The sequence below is a fragment of the Macrotis lagotis genome, chromosome X (assembly GCF_037893015.1).
Source record: "Macrotis lagotis isolate mMagLag1 chromosome X, bilby.v1.9.chrom.fasta, whole genome shotgun sequence".
In the NCBI taxonomy this organism is placed as follows: domain Eukaryota; kingdom Metazoa; phylum Chordata; class Mammalia; order Peramelemorphia; family Peramelidae; genus Macrotis; species Macrotis lagotis.
This window is the reverse complement of record NC_133666.1, coordinates 91,750,096-91,764,007: the sequence shown is the minus strand read 5'-3', so window position 1 is coordinate 91,764,007 and position 13,912 is coordinate 91,750,096. Positions and strand designations below refer to the sequence as shown.

The following is a 13,912-nucleotide window of genomic DNA, read 5'->3' as shown; positions in this document are numbered from 1 at the left end:
CAACTTCACTGGTGAAGATTGGGAGAGAGACAGCTCAGGGACATGATATGCAGAGTTAGCCAGTTATCCACCAAGAATTTATTGAGCTTGTCATATATACCAGGCAGCATACTATACTCTGGAAAGAAAAGTAAAGGAAACAAAAATAGAAACCCTGCCCTCAAGGACATGCATCAGAGGGTGGAATCTAGCATAGTAAAGGAAGCCTAAAAGTGAATGTGGCTCATGGGAGGAGGGTCCCCAGGATGAAATCAAGATGCAGCTGTCCTGAGAGTATCCAGGTAGGAAACATAGAGCTGAGTGGCATGGGTGCCCTCCACAAACGGAGGTTTGGGAATCGCCTATTCAGAGAGAGATATACCCCATGGTTTGATGGTTCTTCTAAGAAGTAAATTCTAGGTCTGAAGAGATGTTCCTGGAAAAAGAGGCTCTTGGAACTGATTGTAAATTCCAGAAAGTAGCTGGATGAGAAATGAAGAGCATTGGTATTTGGAGTCATAAGTGACTGAGTTCAAATTCTGCCTCACTGGGTTACCTAGATAAGGTCTTTAATCTCTCCCAGACATGATTTCCTTCTTTGAAGAAAAATGCCTTTCACTTGGAGAGCTTTTCATTTCCTTCCAGTTCAACATGCCTGTGAATGACAAAGAGAAAATAGCTGCTTTTTTTCTGCAGAGAGAAAGACTTAGAAAGAATATGCCCTGAGTAGAGGAGAGACATAAAAAGTAAAGATAATCACAATGGGACTTGGTTTGGGGAGAGGGAGCTAGTTGTTCCAGAGAACCAGAGACAGCAAAAGAGACATTGATAGAGAGAAACAGAGAGAAAGAGACCCACTTGATAATGGTCAAAGAAAGAATGACAGAGTCCATTGGAGAGGACAGTGAGTGACTGAGGAAAGAGATCAGAGGCAAGGAAGGGGCAATTCTCAGTGGCAGTGCCAGTCAGCTAGGAGTCATAGCGGATGATGCATCACATTTTAATTCACTGAGTTTAAATCACACATCAACTGCTGATGAGAAAGTGACTCTGGAGAAGGCCTTTAACCACTGTCAGTTGCAGTTTTCTGTGTAGGCCCTAGACTTGAAGGTAGGTCCTGATACCAAAACTCTATAATCCTATAGGTACCAGAGAGAGCATAGAAAGCTCTGGTGGACTTGGGGTGGGAGAAGAAAATATGAGATAGAGGGAACAGAGCATAAAAGTGAATACAGACAGAGAAGGGGCACCTAGGAAGGGGCTGTAAAGGATCTGAATGTCACTCAGCTATGTCTCTTCATAGTCTGTTCTTGGGGACCTGAATTAATATCCTAGTTCATATTTTTTTATGATTGTAACTTAGCTTTTAAGCCCCTGTCTCTTCTCTCATAATTAAACTGAAGTGGACACAATAGATCATATGGTTAAGTCCTTCTCCTGAGCTATGATCATATAAGAATAGGCTATTTATTTATGAAAGGGGAATGAGAGCAAGGAACAAAGCTTGTGAGCAAAATATATATAGCAAAAGATATAGAAAGGGAGAGGGGAAAAATATGGTACTAGATAAAGAGACAGTGACAGAAACAGAGAGAAATAGAGTACTAAAATCAGAGAGAGACAGGGGGAAAGAGATAAGTAGAGAAAGAGACAGCAAGAGAGACAGAGAGACAAGAAGAGAGTCAGTAAGAAAGATCAAGATAAATAGAAAAAGAGAAAGAAAAGCCCCTACTTGGAGTTGATTCTTTGTCTTTAAATCCACCACTGTCATTGACTGGCTATGTTCCTCTGGAGAAGTTGCCTAACCATTGTCAGCCTTAGTTTCCTCTTCATTAAATTTATTCTGATTTGTTGAGGTCTAAAGACACTACAGCTCTCTGATTGTCTGGATGACAGAGAGAGAAAAGTTTATTTATTTATAATGAAGCTTGGAATAGTGAGATAGAGATGGAGGGAATCTGGCAATGCCCATGAGAAGGAGACAGCAGAAGCATCCACAAGGAATAGAAGTGTGCAGGGCCGGAAAGTGCAGAGTCAAACAGCCAGGTCTCAAGTGGTCTCTTCTTTGAGGACAGAATGACCAGACTTCAAATCCCAGTCAACATTAAGAATAAATGTTTGACTCTGGACAATCCAATTCAGGTGTATAAGGCTAATTGCTCTTTTGTGTTAAAATAGGGTTGGATAAAAGGACCTCAGAGTTGACTTTCAACTACAAATTATGATTATAGTTATGAAAAGAAAACAACAATTATTAGTGGATGGAAATTAGATTAAGGAGAAAAAGCTTTTGAGGAGGAAGCAGAGGGAAGTAGGAGGGGAAAGGAGATTCATAAAAGTGTGGGGGGAGACAGAGTGAAATAGAGACAGAAACACAAAGAACAGTGACAAAGAGAAAGGTAACACACAGTTGTATGCAAATTGACAGCGAGACAGAGATACAGAGCAAAACTTTGAGATATACAGAGACAGAAACAGATAGAAAAAGAGAACCATAGAAAGAAAATCACATGATAATAGACAAAGAAATGAATGAAGATATCGTTTTGGAGGCCAGTTTGCAGTTGAGTAAGGAAATGAAAAGATGTAAAAGTATAAAATACTTGGGAAATGAAGGACAATTATGCATTTTAGTGGTAAGACCATTATACTTTGTAGTGTCTGTTTGATTTAAGTTGCACCTAAGGGGAAGAAGAGCTGTCTTACTCTGTAGAAGTCCATTAACTACTGTCAGCATCTGTTTTCATCTCCTTTAGTTTATGGGACTGGATTTGGTGGTATCTAAGGGCTCTCCAGATCTATAATCCTCTAGATTCCAGTGAAGGAATTGGATGTCCACTTGTGATTAGTCCTGGAACATAGAGAGACAGAGAGAGTCAGTCATTGAGGATGAAGAGATTGTCCATAAGAAACAGACATTTGGGGACTGAGGAGAGTATATAGATCAAAACAGCTAGATATTCTATTGGCTTCATCTTGGAAGTCAGAAAGACCTGGGTTCAAATTCTAGTTCATGTCAGGAAAAACATTTGACCCTTGGTTATTCAGTTTGTCAGTCTAAGCCTCATTCTGCTGTTTTAATATGATATAATTGTAACCAATGGCCTCTAGGGTTCGCTGTAAAACTATGATGATTGTCAATATAGTAGGAAAAGAAAAGATCACTTGCCTATTGGTGGAAAGTAGAGTAAGAAGCAAAGGTTTTTGAGGAGGTGATGATATGAGAGAGACAGGGTAATAGAAGGAAAGAGACAGAGCCTAGAGATAGAGAAATAGAGAAAGCAATAGAGGAAGGAAACCCCAAGTAAGGGAGAGATTGAAAGGTAAAGGATAAAAGGTAAAAATCAAAGTCTTATTCCCAGTTGTAACAAGTTCTGACTATCCTTGGGTAAGAGACCATGCATGTTTGTCCAAAATAACTTCTTTTCTCAATTTTAATAATATTTGGTCCTTTCTTCTTATTTCCTTTCCTTGCATAGAGAATGCTACAGTCAACAGTCATTAATCACCTACAGCATGTCTGCCATCATGCTAAACACTGAAAATGTAAAGTCAGGTCAAAGGTATTCTCTGCTCTTAAGGAGCTCCCAGTCTAATGGTAAAGATAACATGTCAATATCTATGTACAAACCAGATATATATATATATATATATATGATATATTTGAAATACATTTGAAATAAGAAGGCATTAGAATTAAGGGACTGGGATAAAATTTTCTGTGAAAGGTAGAATGTCAGCTGGTACTTGAAGGAAGCCAAAGAAGCTTTTTTTTTAATTTTAGCTTTTTTTGGACGCTAAATAAGCTTTATTCAGAATGGAGACTATTGAAGATATGGAGGACAGTCTGTGACAATGGTGAGAGTTAGAAGATGGGGCAACTAATTTAGGAACAAGGAGTCAATGTCATTGGATCACAACATTTATGAATAGGAGAGTGTAAGATGAAAGAAGACTGGAAAGATGGCTGATTAGAAAGAACTTTGAATGTCAACCATAGAGGTTTTATGGTTGTTGTTGTTGTTTTGTTTTGTTTTGTTTTGACTTTTTACAAGGCAATCCAGCTAAGTGACTTGCCCAGGGTCATATAACTAAGTAATTATAAATTGTCTGAGGCTGAATTTGAATTCAGGTCCTTCTGACTCCTGGACCAGTGTTCTATCCATTGTGTCACCTAACTGTCCCCAACCAGAGGGTGTTTTTTTTAAATTTCATCCTGCAAACACTAGAAGTAATTAAATGCTATAATTCCATGGTTGGACTCAATCATTTGGACAGCTGAATGGAAAATGGAGTGGAGTAGGGTGAGAATGGAGGCAAGAAGAGCAACAAAAAGGCTCTTTCAGTAGTTCTGGCATGAAATGATGAGGAATTACCGCAAAATGGTAGCAGTGTCAGAGGACAGAGGGCAGAGGTGTCATATGTAAGAAATGTGAAGATAGTAAAATGGACAAATTGGTGATAAAAACCTTTGGTTTTCCTTCCAAATCCCCCTCTCCTTTTATCCATTGGCTCAATTCCTTTGATCTCTCTCCCTGTCCCTCTCTTGTGAAATGCCTATAGAATGTTGTTTATTGTCATTATAACCTCAGTGCCTGAAAGTTTGTAAAACATAAATTTGTTCCTTAGAAAGCTGTCATTACTATTCATGGAGAGAAACCTTCATTAGTAGCCTAGTAGTAGGCTAAATCAGGTGGAAAATTTTAAGGAAGGCCTTAAATCTTTGAGTGAGTTGGGGGATGCTACCTCAAAACATATTAAGATTTAGCATGTTGGAGTTATCATATGAGGTGATTTGTTCCAATGACAATGAAGGGAGCTAGAGCAGGTGGTGTTGGATTTCTTAGAGCTTGGTCCAACATCAAAGTTGCCAAGATCATCCCCTGACACTCAGGGCATAGACAATTGACTTGATTTTTCTTTTATTATTGGACTTTGAAAATTCAGGAAGAGATAGTGCAGATAATAAAATTTTAAACTCAGTCACACTTAGATCCAGTTCATTTGCCCAAAGTATGACCCACCATGCAGTATTTTACACCATCATCATATTGTCATGAATACTCTTTAAAAACAAAGGATGAACTACAAAAACAAGTAACATTGCTTTAAGTTTAGCATGCTGTCGTTTATCTAAGGTCACTGGCTTCTGGTTAGCTATTGTCCTTCTATAAAGAAGTTGAGAGAATGATTCAATAATAATTTACAGTTATAAAGAGGGTCAATGTGATTCATGCTGAGTTGGTGAAGAGACAGGACACTTGGGCCTCTTGAAGCACATATATGGTCATTTTCCCCCTACATTTCCAGCCTCCCATGGTGCTGTAGCTCCACCTCATTGGGCAATGAATCATTTTATCTAAATTTCATTGGTGCAAAGGAGACCAGAGTGAAACACATGCTTCATTGTTTTTCTTTGTTTTATCTTTGTAGAAAGAACAGTTCTGTGCAGGGTCTTGTCTTATTTATAATCATTGACCAAGGCTAGTCTATCCATCTTGGTAGCCACACCTACTTCTCAAGATTTCTCTTAGGAAATGTTGAAAGCAAGATATGGAAGTTGATGCTCATTCCTCAATAGGAGGGACAATTCTTTTCCCTGGTCAGCACAAGATCTGGGTCCAAGATTGAAGATAGAACCAGGAGCTCCATGACCTCAAAGAACATCCTCCATTCCACCATGAAATGAATAGAGGAAGGCATCTGGTTAGGCTGAAAGTTTGTTTGAAGGGAATTGGCAAGTGATTGTATGAGTGAATTATAAGCCCAAACCTGTTATGAGACAAAGGACTATAAAGACCTGAATGTGGACCTTGAATGGATCTCCTCCCAGGGAGAGTCCCAGGCAATCATAGATTCCTGATCTAACTCCAGGATCCAATACATACCATTTGTATTTTAGGGAGAATCTTACTGTCTGTAAATTCTTCAGTAGCACAGACTGTGGAATGAAGTACTAGTTCAGCCTGTGGGGAGATTGGACCAAATGAAGAACCAGCGAAACTGCCATGATGCTAGGTCATCTCTTGCCTCAGGATTGTCCTTTATCAATTCATCTTATACCTTTAATAATGTACCTTAGAGTCACAGTAGAAGATCTTGGGTCCCATGACTTAAGGAGAACAAGAGCAGTGTTTTGTTTATTTCGAGTTGTCCCGTGTAATACATAATATATGGTGACAACATGGACTGTATTTTGTGTTCTTGTATTGGAATTGATGTTTTTCCTGTCATCTGATCAGCCAAAGGAAGAAGAGGGAAAAGAAGGAGAACTTTCCTCTGAAATTTCCAGAAGTACAAAGGACATAGTATTTTCTCTGCATACGTAATTTTCCCTAAGTTAGGAATAGAAAATAGGAGGAATGAGAGTTAGTGACAGAGACATACAGAGAGAAAGACAGAAAGACAGCAGAGGAAAGGAGTGAATCTTTACCCATTTGTAAAAATTTATGGAAATGCAAGTTAATTAGAGAACAAATTTAGTAGTGACATTTTTTTTTCTGTTTCATATGTATTTACAAATACTGATGAGCCTGCAGTTTGAATATTTTCATATATGTGCAGTATCTTATTGACTTTATTGTAAAGGTCCTTAGAAGAGCTCAAAATGGAAACTTTGAATTAACATCCAAAATTTACCTTAAGCCTTATGGCATTCTCTTCCTTTCCTGGATTATAAAGGACTTATTGCTTTTATGTAAGGAAAATGATTTCACTGAGTAAAAGTGTTTCAGCCCTTAATGGAGATGGAGTTGGTTTGCAAGTTTTGCCTTCAGTGATTTCAAAAATGGTGAAAATATGAAGCAGACACTTTTGCAGTTAGATGCTTTTAAGTATTATCCATTGTTTAAAATCAGCCTAATAAATTTCTGTTGGAAAGAAAGAGGCTTATTTAGTTAGAAAGCAAAATGAAATAAGGGAATAAGCAATTTCATTTTAGGAAAGTAAATTATCTGACTGTTTTTAACCTTCTGAGAATCATTTAGCTTAGGGCTGTCCAAAATGCTGTGATTTTATGTGGCCTGCTTGTGGGATTACTAAACATTTTAGTCAACTAAGCAGAGCTACCTCAGAGCTCTTAATAAAATGGCAAAACAAAAAATATTGTCTATTGTTTCAATAAAAACTTCTAAAAGTAATCATGGCCTGCCATGATATAACTGAATTTAATTGCTGAATAAACCACATTGGAAGCATTTTTTTGGTGATTATAGAAACTATAATTCTTGAAGTTTCCATTTTGATCAGGGAAGAATAAATTTTTGACAGGAATTTCAGAAGTATGAGAAAAATGTGCTAAATTTTCAGAGGAGAGATCAAGTAGTTTGAAGGGTATTAGTCCTGATGGTAGAATGAAATAAGATTGAGGAAACGATTGAGAAAGTAGCAGTAAAGGAAAGAAGGGGAAGTAGTGGATCAGGGCTGAGTACAGTGGCATTTTGATGGTTTGCAGGAATCATTATGGTTTAATCTGAATCAAAAAAGACAGAATTGTACCTTCCTAACATCTCTTGAATGCACCCGATCCTGCTCCCACACCTGGGCCATGGCAATAATGGCTTCACCTCCAATCCACCTTCCATTGGGTCAATAGATTGTTTTTCCCTAAAGGGCAGATGTTATCATGACATCCCCACTCAATAAATTTCAGTGACTCCTTATTTCCTTTGGTATCAAAGGTAAAATATTCTCGTTGGAAGGCAAATCCCTTCACAACTTGCTCTTTCTCCATTTCCTTATACTACTGCATATATTCCCCCACTAACTTTGGGATGCAGTGATATTATCTTCCCGTCTGTTCCTTGAATATGATGCTATCTTAAACTACTATATTTCCCAATGTTTAAGACTTGCCCTTTTTCAAAAAATTTGGGAATGTCTTATCCACTTGTTGTTGATTGTTTTTCTTGCATTTTCCACTTTTTTCACGTTTGTTGTCTTTGTGCTCATTGTTTCCCATTTGTTACCAGTATATTTAGGTTCAGTTTGGCCAGAGATTTTTGTCCAGAGATGATTTCAAATTAAATGTGATCCAGTGTGCAAAAGTGAATGGAAGTCATGCTGCAGACAATCAGTTTGGGCCTCCTCCAACTGAGAAAACAATCTGAGACTGGCTAATGGAAGAAGAAATCCTACTGAAGACACCAGGGAAGAAGAAGGACATGAGAGGCAAGACAGCCAAAATGACCTGAGTTAAAGAGGGAAGTGGAGAACAAAGAACAAGGGCTATTGAAATTCCTGTATTGGGGTGGTTAGGTGGTGTAGTGGATAGAGCACCAGCCCTGGAGTCAGGAGTACCTGAGTTCAAATCCAGCCTCAGACACTTAATAATTACCTAGCTGTATGACCTTGGGCAAGCCACATAACCCCATTTGCCTTGCAAAAACCTAAAAAAGAAAAGAAATTCCTGCGTCCACAAAGATGGTTTGGCAGAAGACAAGAAGAATTGCTGATGAAAAAGCAGGAACTGATTTCCCAGGAAGACAAATTGGTTCTTCAGTTCATGAAATGGAATGGACTAAGCATGCTTCTATGCACCACACTTGCCCAAAAGATGCCTGAAAGCTATGAGCAGAAGATACTTGAATTTCTTGATGAATAGAACTTGAGTTCAATATCTTTATATAATACCTTTCTTTTTTATTCAAACTGCTGGCCTCAAAATAAAGGTGTCTTTTATACATGGGGAAATATGGTATATGTGCTTTCACTGGTTTTTTCCCCCACCACTGTACTGTTGTACCTACTGAGGCTTCATAGAGCATAGGTCTGATAAGTCATGTTATAAGATGAGTGGATGAGAAAATAAGAAAAAAGGAAGCCCCTTGGAAATTTGTGTGAGAGAGAGTTGGAGGGAAGTTAGCAGCAAAGAAGAGAGAGAGAAGGGGCTCCTAGCAATGAGGGTCAGGAGCAATGTGTGAAATGGTACAGTCAGGTCATCTAGAGGAAAGAACCCTATCCTGGACAGACATGAGCCCTGATTTCAAATTCTGATTCAAACATGCTTACTAGCTGTGTAATTCTGGATAAGTCACTGGAATGGTCTAAATCGCTTTCTTCTATTTAAAAATGATGAAATTGGAGTCATTGGGCTTTATGGTTCATTCTAGTTCTTAATTTCTTACAATATCAGTGGCAGAGAGAAAATGAAGAGACTAATAATTTTAAAATCAGAGGGACAATGAAGTAGATACTAAGTAGAACACAGAGAGAAAGAGAAAGGTTTCTGTGGATAGTAAGGTATCTGAGGGGACTGGTCATGGAAGTCAGGGTGGATTCAGATTGAATGCTAATTCACATTTTCCATACATGTTTGACCTTGGGCTAATTGTGCAAAGTATTTTTACCTCTGCATCTTTTGAGATAGGGATTTGATAAGTTGGACTCTATGGCCAGTTAGATTCCTCCTAGGTCTAGATTTATGATCTTACTGGTGAAATAGGGAAAATAAATAAAAAGAGGTAATTGGATAAGAAATAGAGCAAGGAAAGAAAAATATTTTGAGGAGGGAGAGAAGAGTGGAGCAGAGAGTGGGGGAGTGGGGTGGAATGAGAGAGATTGGAAAATGAGAGAGGGAATGAATAAAGGAAGCATAAAAGGCGAGGGAGATGAACAGATTAAACCTAAGACAGGGCAAGAGACAGTTAGATAGAATCAGTTATAGAGATGAGATTCAGAGATATGTTACAAAACTGAAGAAAAGAGAAAGAGAACCCTATAAAAGTCAAGGAATGAGTAAAGAGATCATTTTGGGGACAGTGAGCAATTGATCTATGAGACCAAAAGATATGGAAGGTTAGGAAACATGGCAAGTATGAGATAAACTTGTTAAGTGTCCTGGGGCTAAGGGCAGTGTTCTTAGGATTGACTGATTTTCAACTCTATATCAAGATCTCTTACTCTGGAGAAATCCCATTGTCACCCTCAGTTTTCACCTTAGTCATTTCATGAGATTGAGCTTGATGGTGTCTAAAAGACCTTTCACCTCTATGATCCTCTGCTTGTCAGAGAGGGAAAATAATGTTGAATAGAGTTAGAGTTAAGGAAAAATGAGGCAATGGAATTGGATTCAGTGGTCCCTATGGTTCCTTTCTCATGTGGATCTGTGGTTATGGTGATGACAAAGAACAAAGGGGAAAAAAACTGTTATCATTGAGTGGGAATTAGTAGAAAGAAAAAAAAACTTGACTAAGTGATAGAGAGGAGAAGGAAAAGGAAGGACAAAAAGGGGCAATCAGTGACAGGGATAAAAAGAAACAAAATGAGACAGAGAGACAGATCCATATGTAGATATGGAGAGTGGCAGTGAGATAGCGAAAACCACAGACAGATACAGAGAGACCAAGACAGAGAGAGGCACACACACAGAATCACAGGAGAGTTCTCAGGGGAGGTTGGGAAAAGAACCTGCCTAGTGTTGATCAAAGTCTGTTAAGGTATCATAGAGGATAGAAAATTCTCCTTAGAATTCAGTCACTGAGGGGGTGGCTAGGAGCACTGACCCTGAAGTCAAGAGGACCTGAATTCAAATCCAGCCTCAGACACTTAATAATTGCCTGACTGTTTGACCTTGGGCAAGTCACTAACAGCAGTGCCTTGAAAAAGAAAAAAAAAAGAATTTAGTCATTGAAAGTTTATGTTAATATAGCTACTGACCAGCTCTATTCATCTGGAGAAGTAACTTAATGAATCTCAGCTTCAGTTTTCTTCCCATTAAATTTAGTTTGCAGGTTTTGATGGTGTCTCATGGCCTCCAGTACATGATCATGCAACGTTGATGATGCTGCAAAACTGTTATTACTCTGTAAAGAGTATATTTCAAGGGAAAACCACCTTCATGGTTTCAAAACCATCTTACCTAATGAAAAAACAAAATACTCTTTGCAGATGACATCATGATATACTTTGAGAATCCTAGAAAGTCTGCTAAAAAACTATTTGAAACAATTAACAATTTCATTACTAATCACTCTAGCATAGGCCTACAACTCATTAAATAGTTCTTCAATAGCTATTAATTAGGTTCCTCCTAGTTGCTGTGCACAAAGGACAGGTGGCTAAATGCAGCAATCAACATGTATTTCTTAAATAACTCCTGCATAACCAGGCCTGTGCGAGATTCTGGAGATGGAAACACTGTTAAGGACACAGCTCCCAAGCACTAGAAGCTTTTGTTCTGATGAGACAGGAAATGCATGAAAGTATACAGAGAATAAAAATAAATGAAGGCAAAGTACAAGGCAGTCTGGGAGTGAGGCCACCAGCAATGGGGATCAGGAGAGGCTCATGGAACAGGGGATGTTTGGACTGTGTCTGGATGAAGGAGAGTGAGTGTGTGAGACATAAGGACAGAGAGCCAGCTTCAGAGTCAGGAAGGCTCAGAGTTCAAGTCCTGCTTTGGACCACACCAGCAGCACACCCACACTCAAGTCTCCTAATCTCTTAGTACCCCAGACAGCTCTGAAAGATCACAGAGACATTGAAATGGGTTATCAGTCTTACTGAGGAGGCCAAAAGATGAAAGAGTGCTCGACTAGAAATACTCTGATTTATGTTGACCCAGGGTCGCATAAGTAGTAAGTATCTGAGGCTCGATTTGATCTCAGATCTTCCTAACTGCAGGCCCCGTGCTCTCACCACTGAGTGGCCTAGATGGGGAAATTTCCAGTTCCCAAAAGACTGTGATTAAGCCACTGTTCAGGCTGTTACATTGAGGAGAGGCAGAAGTAGGGAAAGAGCTCATTCTCAGTGCACAGACGTTTTCCAATCACTCAGTCTCATACATTCACCACCTACCGCAAGGAAAAACTCTAGTTGTCCTACCAGTGTAAAAATCTCTTATGGATGGTCAATGCAAGTGTCTAGGAGCAGCATCTATAATCCCACAGAGAATATAATTAACTTTTATGTGAACAGAAAGAGAAACTTGCTGTATCCCACTGGAAAATTTGCACTTGAGCAATGTTCAAATAAACAAAAATGAATGAAGGTATTCAGGTCTGGTTCAATATTAGGAAAACTATCAGATACATAAGTGATCATGACAATAATAAAACAAACAGAAATCAAAGAATTATCTTAAGAGATGCAGCAACAACGTTTCACAACACATAGCATGCATTCCTAGTAGAAACATCAGAGCATGAAGGAAAAGGGAGATTCTAAAGAATCAACTGAAAAGCTAGTTGAAATCATTAACAACTTCAGCAACTTTGACATTAGCATTAGCTTTAGCATTAAAAACTTTCATCGGTTTATAAAATAATGCAACATGAATCATTCAACTTTGCTTTTTTTGTTTTTTGGGGGGGTTGACTGTAGGATTAAGCTCCACAATTTAGGAAAAGTTAAAACTAACTATTATGCCAATCTAAAAAAACCTATTGCCTTAAGTTTAGGTTAATTATAGATTTTGTAAATGAATAGATGGTTAAGACTTTATTAATTAGCAGAAAATAATATAATACCCCATATATATCATTGTCAGAATAAAATGATCATAACCATTTAAAGGCTAATTTGCCCTTTTTGACATCTGGAGAAAGAGTGATATTGACAAAAGATAAATTCTTTTGACTTCTTGAATAAGTTCTCTTAGCTAGAGTTTAAGTATAAGCTGAGTAGTATAATCTTCAAAAGTTGTATTTCCTTTTCTGGCAACTGAAAGCACAAGTTTGTGTAGTAATCACAGGTCCTTTGAAAGGAAGATTTATGGCCACAAAATGCTTCAGCTTTGGGGCAAGACCTTCTGGATTAATGTCCCTTTGACAGCTCAATGTTGGCCATAGTATGACTTTGGGTTCAGAAAGCCTTGGAGAAGTAAACAGATGGATTACCTGCCTCATCTATCTGAATTATGTTCAAAACAATTTTCCTAAGATTTCTGACATGCTTTTAATCCTCTTTGTCTGTTATAAAAATAAACTCTGTGAATTCTCCTTTATCACTAATTACTGAAGAATTAGTTGACCTGACATAAGGGAAACTCTCACCATTCCATTAAATCAGTGGAACTTGGAAACTTTGTACCTGAAAATTATTTCATTTTTCAGATAATTAACTTTCACAGACAAACAGTTTCAGCTTTGGGAGCTCTCCAGTCAGAGACAGTAAGGGGACCTAGTGGATCTTTAGAAAGAAATCATTGGAGGTGCACTGTGCTTATAGAGTCTTTTGGTTCAGAGTTCAAGGGCAGAGAGGAGCATTTTGGGCAAAAGGGGGCAGAGAACCTGAAGAGTAGGTATCATTTCTGGTCACAAGGGATGAGGGTCCCTGAGGAATAGCATCACTTATGATCCCAATGGAACAGTGACACTGAGGAGCAGTATCAATTGCAATCCCAAAGGATCAGGGGTTCTTCCTGGTTAAGGAAAGCAGTGAACAATCCTCTCTCCAAATCAAATCAATTTGGGACCACCAAAGTCTTGCATTACCCCAATATCTAGATCTGAATACAGCCATGTGAAAAATTCTGAAGCTTCAGACAATCCCTTTCCCTCTGGAGCCTTAAATGAAGTATAAAAGTCAAGGGTAACAATCAGGATCTCAGACAAAGCAAAAGCTGAAATGGACCTAATTGAAAGAGAGAAGTAGGAAAACTCTATCTTCCTTAAAGGTACCATGGACAATAATGTAATGTCAGTCCTAAACAAATGGCCAAGCATCTGACTTATTAAAGGGAAAAATAGATGAGTTACAGAAAGAAATAGTCAATCTATACTAATGGATAAACCCACCTTTCCCCTCTCAGAATTAGAGAAATCTATTCATAACTTATATACAAACAATTAAGAAGACAACAAGAATATTTTACAAGTAAGATATGATAGATTTCTGGAGAAAACAGAATGGAAATAAAAAGAAATATAATTTTTTCTTAGATGTACATGGCACCTTTAAAAAAACAAGCAAATTATAGCACAATAAACCTCAT

The 13,912-nt window shown here is 38.2% G+C and overlaps 1 long non-coding RNA gene across 12 annotated transcripts in view; it reads right to left on the bottom strand.

Moving 5' to 3' along the window:
• LOC141497619 (uncharacterized) overlaps positions 1-13,912 on the bottom strand; it is a 160,705-nt gene that overhangs the window by 11,093 nt on the left and 135,700 nt on the right. For 9 of the 12 annotated variants that reach the window (XR_012471376.1, XR_012471377.1, XR_012471375.1 and 6 more), the window contains 2 exons: positions 2,686-2,830; positions 536-634 (listed from right to left, as the gene is read on the bottom strand). This is a non-coding gene — a long non-coding RNA (uncharacterized LOC141497619). Of the gene's footprint in view, positions 1-535; positions 635-2,685; positions 2,831-10,635; positions 10,838-13,912 lie in introns of all 12 variants that reach the window. The other 3 variants (XR_012471383.1, XR_012471384.1, XR_012471379.1) reach the window with 2 other exon arrangements.